At 38.2% G+C, this 14,930-nt stretch overlaps 1 long non-coding RNA gene across 1 annotated transcript in view; it reads left to right on the top strand.

Moving 5' to 3' along the window:
* Positions 1 to 7: 7 nt before the first annotated feature.
* The window catches only part of LOC308059126, an 87,304-nt gene continuing 72,381 nt past the window's right edge, over positions 8 to 14,930 (top strand). Inside the window, exons 1-2 of the long non-coding RNA XR_013926140.1 lie at positions 8 to 580; positions 4,682 to 14,930. The exon at positions 4,682 to 14,930 is cut by the window's right edge and continues 26,006 nt beyond it. This is a non-coding gene — a long non-coding RNA (uncharacterized lncRNA). The remainder of the gene's footprint in view (positions 581 to 4,681) is intronic.

The raw sequence follows: 14,930 nt of genomic DNA, 5'->3' as shown, positions 1-14,930 counted from the left end.
TATTTATTTTTAAGACATATTAACAAGTCTTCCGTGATGACGGGTGGGAGCAGAGGAGGGACGCGACGCCCCTGCACTCCGCCAAAGCTCTGCGAGGGCGAGGACTTGACTCCGCGGCAGGGTCCCCCCAGCCGCCCGGGGCAGGGACCCGCCGCGCTGCCCCGCCGCCCCGGGGGCAGTGGCGTGCGTGTGTGTGTGGACGGGGAACCCCCCCGTGGCCCTGCGGGTGCCGCCCCGAGCGGGTCTCGCCCTCCCCGAGGGGCAGGTCCTGAGCCCGGGGGCGCCCCCCGTTCCACCCGCGGGGCCGGGGGCCGCTGTGCGGGGGAGGGGGGCGCGTTGGCAGCCCGGTGGTGCGGGGCTCGGGGCCGCAGCAGCGCCACCCCCTCCTCTCCCCTGGCCGCCCCTCCCGGTGCGGCGCCCGCCCCCGCCGCCGGCGCGGAGGGGGGATGCCGGCCGGGGGCGGCGGGCGCGGGGGGAGGCCCGAGGCTGGAGAGGTGCGTGCTCGGATTGCCGGAGCGCCGGTCTCGACCCGTGCGTACCGAAATGAAGCTGCCATTTGTGAGCTGTGAGTGACGAGCGTGTAAGTAGCATGAATCATTTAGGGGGAAAAGCGAGAGAGAGAGAGGAGGAAAAAGGAAGCAACTCGAGCAATTATAAGACGATCCTGACGATTATTTTAGGAGCAGCTCTTAAAATTGATTCGGTTGAGGAAGGTGCTCTTTCGCCTTGCTCAATAGGATAACCTTCAGCCCTCTCTGAGTTATGATGTCCATAGATATAATTTGACTTGGAGAAAGTCTTCCAAATTTATGAATTCAAATAAGTGTTCTTTCTAGACGCATCTTCTCGTCCTGAAGACCTCTTTGCAGCTTTGAAACGGATAGTTCGCCATGCAGAACGAGTCTGCTAGTAACCGTTATAAACCTAATACTGTGTTAAAATGCGGTATATAAATAAACTATACATACATTAGCGGCAGCGTAAAATCACTACTCTCAGACGTGCCAACTTTCAGTGCGAGAGCGACAGACAGACGAAATAACGGATATGTTTACAAACTGGGCTTTGCTTGCTGTGGGAGGGCTTCAGACTGGCTGGCGGGAGCCGCCGGGATCGGCGGAGGCACTTACCCGGTGGAGTGCTCTGTGAAAGCAGCACAACTCTAAAAATGTACCAAACACCAGAGTAAGCCCCTGAGCTAGCAGGGGACCTCGTTTCGTTGTACCGTGGTCATGTGCTTTCCTCTCCTTATCCCGTAGCCTATGCCAAACCTTCAGGATGGCTCAGGGTATCCAGAGGGTATCCAGAGATTTTCTAGGCAAGTTCTGCTATCGGGGTGGGGGTGGGTGGGTGGAGGGGGTCGGTGGGTGGAGGGGGTCATTGCCGTTGTGTGATGGCTCCCTCTAGCGTGCTACAGCTACTGCTGCACCTGGGGCATGTACCGCGTCTGCCTGCCCCAGGGCGTGCACGCGCCCTAACTCCAGGCTCCTTCCCAAGAGAGCAGGAGAGCACCAGCGGGAAAAAAGTTTCACTATTACAGTGGCATATACTATGTACTGTATTTCTGACGACGTTTGTCATGGTTTACTTATGTTAAATGCCACAAAACCCAAGACAAATTTGAGTGTTTTTTCAGGAGGCTAGTGTCTCCATCGCTTTTTCCTCCAGCCTAGTGAATGCCCGCCTTTTTTTTTTTTTTTTTAAATATGACTCAGCATTACACAATAAATACTCTGACTCCACAATGAAGTCAATACATTTGAGGGCATTCTGCAGTTTGTAAAACAAGTACTTGGGACTCTGAATTAAGGGGAAAACCATATAACACTCTATCCAAGTAACTGGAGTCTTTGCTTGTAAAATCTGCCTTTTTTTACCAAACATCTTGCAGCTTACAACATCCCATTGATACCAATGACATGCATGGAATACTTAGAGGAAAGATAAAATCTGAATCACTAGCACTAGATCCTCAAACCTATGACTGACTACCAGGTGATGATCATAAATGAAATGCTTACCTCTTGCTCTACATGTCACTGTGGTTTTTAGTCTTAACTTCAACAGAGCTGGTTTTTAATACTTATTTTCAGGTATGGATGATTATTAACAATTTCTAATGATTTATTGGAAATCATATCAGCTTGACATCTTTAAAAATTATGGTTCTAAAACCTAATAGAGACTTAGGTGCCTAACTGGAAAAAGCCAGATAAAAAATTATGCCTGCATATGAATATATGCGTCTGCAAGGCTGATGTTTGTTATATCAGACAGTTTATAACAACAAAATGGCATTTATTGATTTTAATCCACCTGTGCAAGTAATGAATATTTTATTTGTTCGATGATTTTACAGTATATCTACAATAGTTTTTCTGTCAAATTTGTAGCACACAGTACATGTTTGATAGCTTAAACTGGCATCATAATTTTCTATACATTCATTAGGAAATTGCTGTATTTTTCACATAGAAAAGTCAGAAATGTTTGAAGGTAATGCCAATGAATGCCAATAATACCTATATGCTGTGCCACATCACTGGCTGTTGAATATATAGTGTACATGTACTGGGGAGCAAAAATGAAACAAAAGAGAAAAAAAATTTAAAAAGTGCTTATTTACAGTTTGGTGAGAAAGCTGTACTGTGGAGAGGCTAATACATAGACAAAATGTAAATCCTTAATAATAGAAATACACATCTGGTTTACATTATCTGACAAATCAAGAAAAACACATTAAATACACTGTACAGGAGAAGCTCGACAGTAGAACAAAGTCCAGTATAACAGCCCTAACTAACCTATGTATGGAGGGGTTAAATTATGCTTTGGAAAACTACTTTTTGATACTTGAAATGTTTATTTGTTGGAAGCTGTAGTTTCACATCAATCAAAATAACACATAGTAATAGGACGCATCTCAAAACCAACTTTAAAAAAATGCTGATTAATCATGAACATAATGCAACAGTATTCAGACTTTTTGGGGAAAGTTCATAACAAAATCTAGTAGATTATTATTCTGTCATCAGCAAAGACATGTAAATCTACTTTAAAAAAAAAAAAAAGGAAATAAATAAGAGATATCCTCAATCAAAAGTGTTGAGATGAAAATCTTTAGTCTCAGTGTGGAGGGTACTTAAGCTTAGCACAAAAGTCTCAGAACAAATATCCCTAAACAAATAAAAGAAAACAGGAAGGCAAAGAAAAGATCAATATAGTTAAATGTCAAGGTTCAATATTTAAGTTATTTGAGCCTAAAATGTATCATTGGGAAAGCCCAAATCCAATAATCTTGGAAACAATAGAAAGAAGTAAAATTAGAAAGCCAAGGAGGGAATTTGAGGAACAAAGAATCCATATATAAGAGAATGAATTACCTGCTAAAAAACAAACATATGCTTTACCTATATTGGGAAGCCATGACAGAACTGGTGGGCCTATTAATTGGCTGGCTATAAAAGAAAAAGTATTGCAGAGAAATTAAATTTCTGTACTCTAGTACTCACAGCAAATGAAGACATTTCCTCACATCACCTTTTTTTAAGATGACGTGGGTGTGTACTAAGGTGTCAACAATGAGATACTTAAAGAGCAAAAAGCATCTTAACTAAATGGTAGTTATCAAGCATTCTTACAGAATCTGAAAATGAGGTAAATGAACTATTTAAAATATGCAGTCATTAAGATCAGTTACTATGTGTGAGGATTAAAATGTACAAAATCTGTCTTTTAAGAAGGCTATAAGGGTGATTAAGGAATTATGGTGTGACAAGCTTTACTTTTAGTAGTAGTATAAAATCAGTTAAAAATGACAATAAAAAATAGAAATTATACGACATCTAGAGAAGTGTAAAGAGGGCTGTCCAGAAACTCAATGAAATCAATAGAAACCTTTCCACTGATCTGATTCATCCCATAACAGCAAAGTAGTACAACTTACATAGATTAAAAGGACATCTCTTCCATTTATCAGTATTGTTTCAAAGTAGCAACAAAACAATAGATAAAAATATTTTTGTCACTCTGTGTGTAAGCAGTTTTATGTCAATTTAAATGTGAGTCCACACCAGCAGGACGTAGAAAAGAGGATAGTTGCTGAGAAAGGGAGTAAGAAATAATAGTGCAGTAGGTAAGGGAAAAAGAAGGTAAGGGGCTGTAAATGATGTTAGTGGGCTAATGGAGGGGCCAGGGTCCAAGAAGAGAGATGAACAGGAAAAGTGTGCTCCAGTGAGGTGCAGGGCGATTTTAAAAGACTTTGCGCAAATGAAATTAGCAAGTAGGAGCTAAGCCTGAGATTGTCACTGAAAAAGTTGGTACCTATGGTTTCAATCTAGCTGGGAAGTATTACGTTTACAGTTCTACCTGTGTCATTTTGGAAACAAGCAAACACACACACACAAAGATTCATTAGGCTTACAGAAAGGGTGACTTGTTAGGCCACAGGTGAGTGGCTTAGGACTTGGATTCTCATGCCTCTCTTCAGGCATGTTAGCTGATGACTGTTTAGCACAGATACAGAAACTTTTTTTTTTCTTTTATCACAGTGAAAACAGGACACATTGAGATCAAACCCAGCATGTTTCAAACAGACTAAGTACAAGTTTTCTTAATGATTTTTAAAAATAAAGCAATTTCTTTAAGAGCAATTGAGCTAATGAAAACCATTTTCCTACAGGTGTGTCTCTTAATTTTCCACTACTGCCAGCTTCCTCCTGTGTCTTCAGTGATGGTTACCCTGCAGATGTGAGTGGCTGGCTGAGAAAGACATGCTGCTGGGCCAGGCAGCAGCTGCCTGGAAAGGTACAGTGGTGATTTTTCCTTCTCTCAGGGTATCAATTTATCTCCCATACATACCCACCAACTGGAATGAAATTTAAACTATGATCACCTTTGAAATACCTATCCCACTTACAAAATTTATTGAAATTGTCCAGTAGGTCACAAAGTGACTGGGCAGAATGATAGAGCGACAAAGGTAATGGCCAAGTGAGTTGTTTGTTTCCTTACATAGCCTCCTTTAAAAAAAAAAAACAACTTAGAACATTAAAAATTAAAACATTTTAGCCATTCTTTTATGACATGATGATAATCTAGGGGTATGATATGGCACAGTAATATGATCATATGATATGACTTGTCATGTTGTCATAATGCATGCACTTACATTACCAGTGAGATGAGAATACACTGTGTAAGTACAGACATTAGATTTTGTAACACAGAATAGAAAATATTTTCATTTTCAAATAAAGGATATTCTCTGAAGCATTTAGAAACTTTTATGAAGCAAATTTTTTATGGATTTTTCTTAAACCTGGCAATTTTTGTTTTCATGGTAAATTGCACTAAACCCTGTAGAGATCAGCAATATGTTTTGTTTCACTGAATAGTGAAGTACTTTACTGATGAAAATCTGTTTTGTGAATTATTTGTGACAAATTTGTGAGAGATTAGAGTACATCCACCCTTTATTATTATAACAATTTAAATATTTGTTTAGAAATTGGTAAAAGTAATTACAATTTATTAAATACTTAGATTAGTAGATGGTGTTTAGTTTATCTGCAGTTATTGTAAGTTAATGTCTTCTATGTCCTTTAAAGATTATGTGGCAGTACAGATGTTTGTCATCTTGTTCCCTTCTGGGTTAGGCGGCACTCTGGAAAGGGGGGAGATTGTGCCTTTCTTGAGAATGCACGAGCAAAGAGACTTAGAGAGGTGCAGGATAAAAAAGGAGAATGAGGAAAGGAAAATAAAAAGACCAGAGTGAGCAGAAATTCTAGAAAGTGCTGAGAAAAGCAGGGAAGAGAACGGCTATTCAAGTCTGAGAGGGGAAGGAAAGAAAATGTTTGGGCTTGGGGAGAGGACTCTGCAAACCTGTGGAGCTGCTGGACTGAGACTGTACATGGGACAAGCAGACCTGCTGACTCACAGCAGCATGAGCCAGGGATGTTCTCTACACCTTTTCTGTTCTGTCTCACTTTGGTTGCTCCATGATTTTTTTTTTATTTTTTTTTTTTGGGGGGGGGGGAGTAAAATCTGATCTTTAGGGTTTAAAAATTTTCCAGGAGTGTTGGTAGTGCTTGCTTTAAGGAAAAAGTAGAAGCAGATCCAGCTCAAAGATCTGCCTAAGTGGCATACATTGTGCAGATAGAAGTACTGGTACAGTACTGATAGAGAACAAAGTTGGAGAAGCCAAAATTAAAGTAATATTTCAAGAAGAACATATCTGATGATACAAAAGGTCAAAAAAGTCAAATAAAACGGGGGCCCTGGTGACAGTCTTGACAGGTGTATTTCCTGAGAGCAGTCAAATGCAAAAGCATGTGCTGCATGGAACTGTAAGAAGGATGCTCTACCAGTCTTTAAGATTATGCTTACTGAGATTAGGTATGGAACAAATCTTTTTCCTTCTCTTCATTTAAAAAAACAACCAAACAAAAAGATTAACCAAACAAGACTGCTGACCCAACAGAGTCTGAGGAAGCTTCTGGATATTTCTCATGTTTCTTATGCAGGAATGTCTCTAATAATATGAAGATATTCTATTAATAATGTTATTAGTAATAATAATTAGTAATTCAGAATTCCCTTCAGTGAATTCAGTAAGTGATCTCAATATAGTGTGTCAGTGAACCTCCTTTAAGAAGAAAATTGCTGCACCTTCCAAGTTACAATATTATTGAGAGCAGGCTGATCCTGTTGTTGAGTCAAGTTGATCTCTGGCTAGCACAGCAGAGCCAATAATTTTTTAACAGGAATATCACAGGCTTCCCACATGTCACACCTTCAAGCTGCAGGAGGCTTGAGTCACTTACTCAAAATATTTTCCCAAACTTTAAGCATCAGGGTGTTGCTTCTTACGGAACGGTAGGTTTTTATTGTTCACTTTTCTAGTATTTCAGTATTACAGTTGCTTCAGAGCTAATGTTTACTGCCAGTAGCCAAGGAATTGTGGTAGAGCTCAATGTATCACTTTTTCCTCGTAAAGCACTACTTAGAGGTTGAAGGCTGTAACAACAGTCAGACAGGTCAGCAATTTAGTTGTGAAGGCAAGACCTGTGTCTTTGTGGAAATTCAGAGCTGGTGCTGCCACCTCCAAGTAGTGGCAGGAAGCAGAGGAATGAGGAAGACTCCAAAATAATTTACATGTAAAATACTGAGTATTCCCGAGCCACAGAAATTCACCTCTGCTAGTATTAGTTACTCCCCACATGGGATGAAGACATCGTGGTCTTTGAAACTTCTGGTTTCCAAGTGCAGTGCTTAGTTTCCTGAAGAGAATAAGCCTGAGCTCTAAGTACAAATTAATCTCTGTGTATAAATTTGCAGGAGATAAATTTTCTACTGGAAACAAAACCAAATATAAAAAAGAAAAAGAAAAAAAAGAATTAAACCAGATTTCTGATTGTTGGTTATTTCCATATTTTTGTCATTTTAGTTTTTCTAAGTTACCATTTTGCACCCACTGACAACGTTGCAAACTGTCCCTAGGGTTTATGAATTTTTTTATACGTTGCTTACTAAAGATTCTACAAGCTGAATTTGCCTGTTATGCAACCCTTTTGTTTCAAAAGTATGCCCTTATTCAGTTATGCAGTTAGTAGCTCCACTTTAAACATGACTGATTGCAACACTGTAAACAATTCTGTTGCTAAATCTCACAGAGAAATGGAATCCCATTTACTCTCTCCTAGCTGCAATTTCATAAGATTAGAAAGAAGCGGGAAAAAAAACCACCAAACAAACCAACCCCAAAAAACCACAACACCAAGTAACCCCAAGGTAATGAAATTGTTTCTACTCTCCATGCCAAAAGTCCAGGGACACAACTAGGAATAAATAATGATAAAAATAATGATAATAATAATAATAAAAAAAAATCTGTTGAGCCAGGCGTCCCACTTGTATGGTTGCCTTTTAAAAGGGAGCAGCATCTTTAGACTTTCTGTAGGTAAAAACCTTTCTTTGCTAGTTTACACATATATTTGAAACCAACCACTCAGTTTTGTTCCTGCTAACCCTTTTCATTTGTATCCTCCTGTGTGAGCTCCAACATAAACAAGACTCGTAAACAGCAGACTATAGATAAGCTTTCAAAATGTTATGTGGCATTTTGCTTACATATCTGTCAAGTAAAAGGTTAGAATCTTCACTTTTTAAAGGAAAACATACCAATTAGCAGCAAGGCAAGGCTGTCTAGAGCATGAGGTTTTCAAAGTTTGACACGTCTGTAGATGCAACACAACCTATTTCTTTGTATGAAGGTCCCTTTCATTTTCCGATGGTGGGTGAGGATTCAGGGAGGGCCCCACCTCTAAGGAGTTTCCAGGTGCTCACAGGAATTACAAAATGAGGTTCTTTGCCTGATGTGTCCAGTATAGCTACAGCTGCATAATGGGGTAGCAGATGATTGCTTCACCTTGTTTGCCTACCAAACTGAGGACTTAATATTGGTTTCAGTGGCCTTAAGTGCCAAATAGGTTGTGAAACACTTCTGTCCCCAGCGCGCAGGAAAATAAGGAAGACTTGAAGGCTTTCTTCCTGGCATGAGCTAGTGGGACTGCAGGTCACAGTGAAAGCTGGAGAGTGATGACAGCAGCCTGTGTGGGGCCACCAGTCCCTGTCCTGATGGGACATTGGCAGCCGGTGCTCAGGGACATGCAGGGCTTTGGCTTCATCCCCTCAACACATTGGCCATCTGAGATAAGCTGACCTGACAGTTGGCTGCCAGCACAGAGCAGTAGGAGTTTGAGCCCCCCTTAGAGCCAGGGGCAAGCAAGACAGGAAATTATATTTCTAAAAGCCATAATTCCCTTCTCTGTTTGCTTCTGGGATGGTGCTGCTATGCATCCCCCTTTCTGCAGGCAAACTGTTGTCTTACAGTCTTGTCATAAGTGATTAGTCAGAATCCAGTGCTATAAAAAACCCAGAACCAAATGTAATAACCAAGGTGCAAAATTAACATTTAAAAAATCCTATAACCTGCTGCAAAAACATCCTAAAATTAAAATATGAAATACTGTGTCCTTGAGACCACTAAAAATGCTTAATGGATTTATCTGTCTTTATGAAAGATTTAAAGAGGCTTGATTTTTTTAAAATTGCAATGTGTCCATGTCCTGGAAGTAAAGTGCTTTAAAGCAACTTGATGAGTACATAAAATCACGTGTAACTCTGGAAATCTAAAAGAAAAAGTACATGTTGTTGGATTACCTATGTAAAAAATAGAGAAAGAAAGAGAAACAGAAAAAAAAAAATCCATGCAAATGTAAATCCTAGTTAGTATTTCTATTTGTTAAGTTTTATCTGTTAGGTGCCAAAACAGTTTTTAGTTTTATACAGGAAAGTGTATTCATGGCTGCTGCCCTGAGGAATTTATAGTGTCAATAAATTAACATAAATGAATTGCTACAATTTTCGTTTTATTATAATATCTTAAATAGTTAGCAGACTTAACAGCTTTACATACATCTAGAGATAACATCTGAATTGCAAATAAATCACTACAAAATATATGTTGCAGACAGTTTTTATTTAATGTGCACCATCATTAAGTATTTAAATGGCTTACTTCTGCCATTTGCCTGTTCCACTAAATGTGTCCACTGTAGTGTGTAAAGGGGAGTGTACTATATTAAGACAGGTAATATTTTAAATTAAGATTTGGTCTACACTACAGGTGTTTAATTTGTATCTAATGAGTCAGTTACATTACTAAAAAAGGATAGTTATTTTAAATATATTTATTCAGATGTAGGGAATATATAATTGATTTTTATTCTTTTCTTTACTTCTGTATCTCTTAATAACTAGTTCCTGTTTAATATGTAGTAACTGCTATTAAACCTGAATTAAATGCTTTTTGGAGGATTGCTATTTAAAGTTTCACTGAAGAAGTAAAATTTACTTCTTAATTAACTATTTAATTTAAATGCTAAAATAAGGGTATTTAAACATCTCTGGGGCACAAGAACATGCCATTTTTTTGCAGTGAATGATGACCCAGCATCAGTTATATTCTTATTTCTGTAATGGCAAGGCCATACACCCTCATTGCATGGGAAACTCTGGCTGACAGGGTGCTGCAGTGCGACTACTCTGTAACGCTGGCTGCCACTTGACGTGTGAGAGCATGAAGTCTGTCTCAGGGTGTATCAGTCAAGTTAAATATCTCACCCTTATCTGAAGGTGCTTAATGATTCAGGGTATTAAAAAGACTGAGTCATTTGTGAAGACTGTGGTTGACGATCTTGCTTTTTTGTCCTGGTAGAGCAGTCTGCCATAAATATAATTCATCTGGAGAAGGACCTGACACCTTTGGTGGACAGATCCGATACAGTGGAATGAAATCCCATGAGAAACAATGACCATTTCTTCTGCTTTAGGTGCAAAGCTTTTCTTTTTACTTAGCTTGCTTTAATGGAAATGTATAGCAAAATTTATATGTTGGAAACTTTAATTTATTAAGACAAAACACTGTTAAAACTTTTTCTCTTTGAAGCAAGGATGACAGAACAAAATTAAAATAGATTAATTTTTACTGCTTGGTACATTAAAATTAGATGTTGTTTTGCTGTAGTGATGTATGTCTATCAAAATCCTGTATGTCAGAGAAGAAAAGACCACATATGACCAAAAGAAAGATAAAGTCACTTATAATATATGGTGTCAGGGATCTAAGCTGTATGAAATATATTATGTCACTAAAATGTCCGAATTGAGACATTATTAAGCTCTTATTACAAGACATAATCATACAGAAAGCTGCTGAAGAAGTGCATTTTAAATTGCTTTGCTATATTCTTCTCTAAGAGAATGTGGCATTCCTGATCATTGTCTCTCATCTTTAAAGTCTGTAGTCATGTTAGTATAACATCCACTTCTTCAGCAGACGTAAATTGTCTCTACAGTGTTATGACTGTAATCCTCATCCTGCTCTCTTGCAGAACTTTGCCAAGTAGCTACTTGTTGAGTTTTTCTACTAAAGGATCTTCAAATCACAGCCAGATTTTAGCCTTTACCTACATGATCATCTTGTTAACATTTGGCCCAACGTGATGCAAAAATCGAAGAAGTCCCCAAGGAAGTGAAGTTATAGAGAAACACATGTAGTTCATTAATGAACTTTAAATCACAACTTCTTTCAGGTTTTTTGTTTGGTTGGTGGTTTTTTTTAAATCAATAAGTGAGGAGAATTCTAAATTTTAGCTTGTGACCATTCTTAAGCATTTCATATAACAAGCTCTTTCGTTTACAGACTTTATGGGAGAGAGTTCATAAACAGGGGCCATTGTTTATTGTCTTGTAGTAAACAGCAACTGTCTCAAACAGTACCCTGGGAATTGGGCCCAAATCTCTGAAAAGCCACTTATCATAAGTAAGTGCATAAAAGAAAAATTGTAAAAAATACAGAGTAGATTCACAGGAGGATTTTGAAAGACCTCAAAGAGACCAAATTGTTGTCTATGCTGTCAAGCTCAAAGAGTTTAAAATAAATAATAGAGTTACAGCTGGCAGAACTAAGCAATACATCACTAAATGTCCACATATACAAAGTGTATAGCCTCTACTAAGAAACTAAAGTTCATTTGCAGATTAATATTTAATCTCTTTATTCTGTTTGGTGAAAGTATTCTTTTTCAGTGTGCTCATTTAGAGTTGAAGGTGTGGGTTCTCTCTGGCAGATTCTAATCCATATATTATTCTTACAGTCAGCAGACCAAAAAGAAATACAACGTTTATTGTTCACACTTGATCACATGAAGGAAACAAAGATGGTTAATAAACAGAGTTAGGCAAATGCTAATACTTTTGAGGGACTTTCTGTTGTACATGACTGGCATGAATTTATAATTATTAAATCACTTCATGATCGGCTATAGTATAATCAAGGCCTAACTCTTACCCTGCTTAACAGAACAAATTCTCATTGGGCTTCACAGGCCTTTTCTGGTATTAAGCATGTTTAAGCAATTAATTAGGAAGAAAACAATGATAAAAGCATGTGCTTTTTCCCTTCTGTGGGGTAAATAGCAGGTGTCAAGACTAACAGTAATGCAGCTAACATTTCTAATGTACCAGGACAATTGTTGGGAGTGTTGACCTGCAGAATAAACAAGTATTGAGATTTTATAATCCTTTCTAAATGCCGCAGCACTGAAAATCACACAGAGACAAAATTGGAATGTTAAATTGAAAGATGCTATGTTCCACAGCAACAAGGAAACCAAGACCCATGAGGGAAGGACTAGTGATGACTATTGGCAGATCCTAAACAAAGGCATATACCTTTAAAGTAAAAATGTCAGAATCTCTTTACATCGTTGCTTCTGTCCATACAACAATTTTTTGGAAAAGCATAAATGAAAATTCAGTTCCAGCTATACTTTGAGTAATTTGCATTGAATAAATGTGTTCAATTTGTTAGAAAGGGAGTCCAGGAGGCAGATAACCCAATTCAAACATGGGGAATTATCTTCATCCTTCTGAAATTAGATAGAATTTTGCCATTGATTACCATGGCAGCAAAAGTACACACTGTGATACTGAAAATATGGGGTGGTTGAGTCTAGTTCTTAAAATAGTTGAGTACAACAATGATTTAGTTTGCAATCAATAATTTATAAGATTTTTACCATACCAGCCAGAGTAAAACTACCTCAGTAAAAGGTAATGCAAACTATTTAAAATTAAGTATGTAAGTATACTTGGCTGCTACACTGAAATATTGCTCTAATTTGGTTCAGAGATATGCTGAAAAAGTAGCCTTTTCCAATGGGTTTTGATTTGATTTATTTATTTTTCCTAAATAGATACTTTCAATCAAAATATTTAGACGACTTACCAACACTGACTCACTAGCACCACAAAGTGGAGAGTAGAGTCTCTGGTATATTTTTACTACCTGACATTAACAGGTGTCATCAAATTTTAACAAATGTGTTTTAACTGTAGATGTAAACATTTCTAGCATTGTTGCTGTGTTTCAAAGAAAGAATAGTAAGCAAACTTCTATCAGCATTGTTAGAACAGATAGATGGGTGGCATGCACTACAGTCTATGTCTCCAGATGCATGCAGTGTATGTCACAAATAATGTGAAAGGCATGTTTGGATTTAGGCAGCTAGTGATCAGTGTAACGTGTTGAGCTCTCAAGCAGATTAATTTCTATATCACTTGATGATGACACATTTTTATCTCTTTTGCTGTTTCAATTACTTTGATAAATTGGGAAGGGGGATTGTTTTCCCACAGTAGCACCAGATACAGAATTTTTAAGTGGATTTTTTTTTCTCACTTAACTCATATACATGTTACAGTTTAAGAAGCATACTGCTAATTAATCAAGTTAATTACACATCAAGATGTGAACCTTGTGTGGCCAGGCTTTTTTATTATTTTTTTTTATTTCATCTCTTCTATTAGTTTTTTTCATAGCTAAGCTTAAAGAAATGGATTACTTATACCACATTTGCTTTAGAAAGAGTTACTGATCTGCTGCTGCAAGTTTTTGCTTCCATTTCTCACTGTTTCTGCCAATGAAACTGAAAACAGTTGCCCTGAGATGCTTCTGGCAATGTATCATCATCATCAGTGAAGACTTACAGATGTTAATTTAACTGACAATAGATTATAGAATCTCATTGCCTAATAGATGAATTATGGTAAAGTTTTGTATGATAAAAAGCTGAAATGCCCCTTGCCTGAGGGAACTCCTAGGAATAAAAGGTTCAGTTGTGTCTGTGGCTTTTTTTCTCTTTTTTTCTTTTTCTTTTCTCTCCTTTTTTTTTCTTTTTTGAGAGAGAAGAGAGATCAAACTGCTGCCATAAAATTTCCCCAACACTTTTAATTGATTAAGCCTTGCTTATGATTTCTTTCCACAGTCTGCTTTCCTCTTTTTTGTTTTACAGATTTAGGTATGCCTGCCTTTTTTTGCAGTAGGAGCTGTTTGGTTGAAAGGCAGCATATTTATTTCGGAATTAACTATGGCTCAAGCCTCTTTTGAGAGTCACAGAGCTCATAGCATGCTGTCAGGGGTCTTGTCTTAATGAGAATCAAAAGTATGCTTTAGCCCCTGATAAAGTCCAGGCTGTGGCTTAAATATGTATCAGCTGGTTGTGGTCAGCCTTCAAAGGCAAGGCAATCTGGTGAGGGAATCAAATTTGTCAAGTATATGTGACTCAAGCATATAGTAACCACTACTTCTTTTCCTTTGCTTGAGTATAAATCTGGAGGAAAAGAGAATTGGAAACATTTCTGTTGTTCACGTAGTCTGAATACATTTAAATGCTACTTCGTATGTTTATTTACAGTGTGGTGCAAGATAACAAAGTAAATTTCATAATTATTATTTCTTCAATGTCATTGCTAGACCTGCAACTTCACAAATGCCTTGTATTTTCAAAAACAAGACTTGCCCCAAAGCACTCATAACCAAATTTGCACAGAACACATAAAGAGACCTGAAAGAAGAAAGTGTGGTTGGTTGGCACGATGAAGCAGAGGGGGTATCTTAGGCACTGAAAACAGTTTTGGGAATAGAAATTGGAAGTCATGCATGAGATATGGATACTCACAGTAGGCAGAACTGCATCTGAGCCAGGAAAGTAAGGACTCAGTCCAGTGGTAGGCTAAGGCAGACTCTTGCAAAGCCTTAAAATTGCAGAGGAGAAATTCGACCTTGTACTGTAATGAGATGGAAAACCACCTGAGAGACTGAGACATGACTTGACACGATCAGAGTAGTGAACAAGAAAGATAACCTTGGCTGCAGTGTTTGGAGTGGACTGGAGAAGGGAGATTACAGGGAAGAAGGTTATACTGGCTAAGAGGTCACAGCAGGTTAGAGATAATGAAGGCATGAAGCAGGGAGGAAAAAAAGATGAATAACTGAAGATGCTGTAGATGGTGAAAAGGTATGA

Source organism: Falco punctatus, assembly GCF_963210335.1.
Source record: "Falco punctatus genome assembly, chromosome: 2".
Classification (NCBI taxonomy): domain Eukaryota; kingdom Metazoa; phylum Chordata; class Aves; order Falconiformes; family Falconidae; genus Falco; species Falco punctatus.
Note: the sequence above shows the minus strand (reverse complement) of the source record. Positions and strands in the feature narration are given on the sequence as shown.